Source organism: Nicotiana tabacum, chromosome 8 (assembly GCF_000715075.1).
Source record: "Nicotiana tabacum cultivar K326 chromosome 8, ASM71507v2, whole genome shotgun sequence".
NCBI lineage: Eukaryota > Viridiplantae > Streptophyta > Magnoliopsida > Solanales > Solanaceae > Nicotiana > Nicotiana tabacum.
The window spans coordinates 167,637,158-167,640,201 of NC_134087.1; positions in this window are offsets into that span (position 1 = coordinate 167,637,158).

The window sequence follows — 3,044 nt, forward strand, 5'->3', positions numbered from 1 at the left end:
AGCTTGCTTAGATTGTAATTCTTTTCAAAATTTCCCTTTTTCACTAATTGTTTTCAAACACTTGTGTATTTAAATCCCCTATTATTTGAGCCCTACTTGCTAATTGCACAAATTCACAAAACTGTCTGACCGGGAACCACACTAGTGGATCCTGAGGGGTGCCTAACACCTTCCCCTTAGGATAATTTCAAGCCCTTACCCTATCTCAGGTTATCAAACGTAGTTGTAGATAAATCATGTAGGTGCCCTAATGCACCTTAAAAATCATTAGGTGTCGACTCTTCAAAAACACAATACCTAATTCCTAAAAGGAAATGAGTCATTATACCCCATGAATGTCGAAACCCGGACTCCTCTCCGCGGAAGGGAAAAGGGGAGCGCGACAGCATAGCGACTCTGTTGGAGATATTTAGGCTTTTACCATTTCATACCATTTTTGTTAATTTGTACCCCTCACTATGTGCAATTACTTGTTTAATTTCTTTAAGCATTCAATTTCTTCTTCAAAAATAAAACTGACATATTTTTCTTGTTTCCTTCCTTTACTGTTGCTTTAAATTATAAAACTGCTGTATTTATCGCTTTCTTAACGTGCAAATACATGTCAACATTCTTTCAATTATTGCATAATCATGCTCAACATCATATTCCACTTGTGCCAAACAAATACTATAGCAACGCTTGATGAGTGGTTGCGCTCTTCCTATATCATTACCCTCTAAATTCGGAAAGACATATTTACGGTAAAACTAGTTGATCAGCGGTGTAGTCGATAGTTCCGTGCCTTCCCCCTTGAGTTGTCCGCTCAAGGGTACTAGTCTAAAACCCCATAGAAACCTTACTCTATTTAAATTGTGCATGCATCACGGTCAAACCTAACCGGGTCAGTTATGTTGTCCACATAATGATCCTTTAAGATAGCCTTGTCCAAAAGTCCACTGGGTTTCCCTAAACCTAAACGGACATCATCGCGTTTTGTGCATTTATTTGGAGAACTAAATGTTTTATGCTAATTGTTGATGATAAATAGTCGAGTCTGGTGGGGGTAGGGTTTAACCCTTTTGTTTTGTAGAAAATGAGGCACAGGGTCCCCAGTTTCGGTATGATTAGCACGCCCCCACTCTTGCTAGATTAGTGGAGGAGTCTTCCATTACATGACCAAATCAATGAGTGGAAAGAGAGGTCCGCCAAAGCTAGCGAAAAGTTGGACTATCTGGAATATAGTCTACTGGAATTGGAAGGAAAAGAGGAAGAGAGTCACCGACTGCCAGAACGCTGAGGGAAACGAAGGAGAACACCTGGTAAAAGCATTTTTTACTGGTGAAAATACGTGAATTGGAGGATCTGATCTACGAGAGCATTCAACCTGAGAAAGGTCCTTCTGGACCAAATAGATAGGAATTTACTTTTTTGCTTTATGAATGTAATAAGGCCAATGGCCATTAGCGACTTTTATTTCTTGTTTATTTAATGTCATTTTGGGATTCGCCTATCTTTATCAATAAAATGAGGCATTTAGCATTCTAAGTTCTCCAAATCAATTTGTCGCTAGGCCTACCCCGGGCACAAAGATGTTCCCAACTTAGGACATGCTTTACATTCCTGCACTATGTGTTTAAATAATGCAATACTTTTTATAATCCTCACTGACTTGATTCCCTTTTTGTTTTTATTTTGTTTTCTTTTATTATTCCCCTTCCCAAAGGTTAGTTCGTGCACTCTGGCATCATCATCTTATTTCACAAGATCCAAGGGCCCTCCACCCACTCCTCCTCTTAGTCCCATTAAAGGCTGAACAAAGGAAGATGGAAGATTTGAACAACATCAGGAAGGAGAACCCAGTTGAACAGGTTGAGGCCACTGATAGCCAGGGTATTCGAGTTCCTAACGAGAATGTGTCACAACTTGAACAAAAGCTGTTGAAATTTTAGGAAGAGCTCGATCAGGTTCAGAATCTGGCAAGCCTGTCATTTTCCCTCAGCACCCCTGATGTCAACTTCCTCAATACTCAAAACCCCACACTTCCTCAAAATATCCCAAAACAACAAAATCATCCTGCTCCTCACCATCACATTACTCCACCAAAAAACCAATGTAACACCTGCCATACCCCAAACAACACTCCCCTACTCATCCCAGAACCTCAAAACTCCACAAACAACCATTTCCACACCCATACACCAGGCCACCATAACACTCCTATCTATGTAGAGACCATGCCACACTCCAACCAACCTATCTCAGGCACACCTGAGACTGATGAAAAGAATATGCTTATCAGGAACTTGGCCGAAGAGCTTAAGAAATTGGCCAGCCAGATTCAGGGCGTTAAAGGAAGCAAAGGAATCGAGGGGCTAAACTATGAGGATCTTTGCATACAGCCTGATGTCGAACTGCCCGAGGGGTACAAACCGCCTCAGTTCGAAATGTTTGATGGTATAGGTGATCGAGGGTCCATCTGAGGACATATTGCGACAAGCTGGTTGGAGTAGGGAAGGATGAAAAGATCTGCATGAAACTGTTCATGAGGAGTTTGAAAGGAGATGCATTATCTTGGTACATCAGCCAAGATCCCAAGAAGTGGTCAAACTGGGTAGGCATGCCATCTGACTTTATGGACAGATTCAGGTTTAACACAGAGAACGCACCAGATGTGTTTTATATCCAGAATTTAAAGAAGAAGCCCAAAAAAGACGTTTCGCAAGTATACTACTCGCTGGAGGTCCGAAGCTGCTAAGGTTAGACCTGCCTTAGAAGAGGAGCAAATGAACAAGTTCTTTGTCCGGGATCAAGACCAACAGTACTATGAACAGCTGATGATGATTGAGAACCACAAGTTTTTTGACATTATCAAATTGGGTGAAAGAATTGAAGAAGGTATTAAAAGCAGTATGGTTACAAACTTTGAGGCCTTGCAAGTTACAAATAAGTCTTTATAGTCCGGTGGTGTGTCTAAGAAAAGGGACGTGGGGGCCGTGATGGTTGCACAAAGGACCAAATCGCCTCTCAAATACCAAACTTACCCAACACCTCCACTCACATAC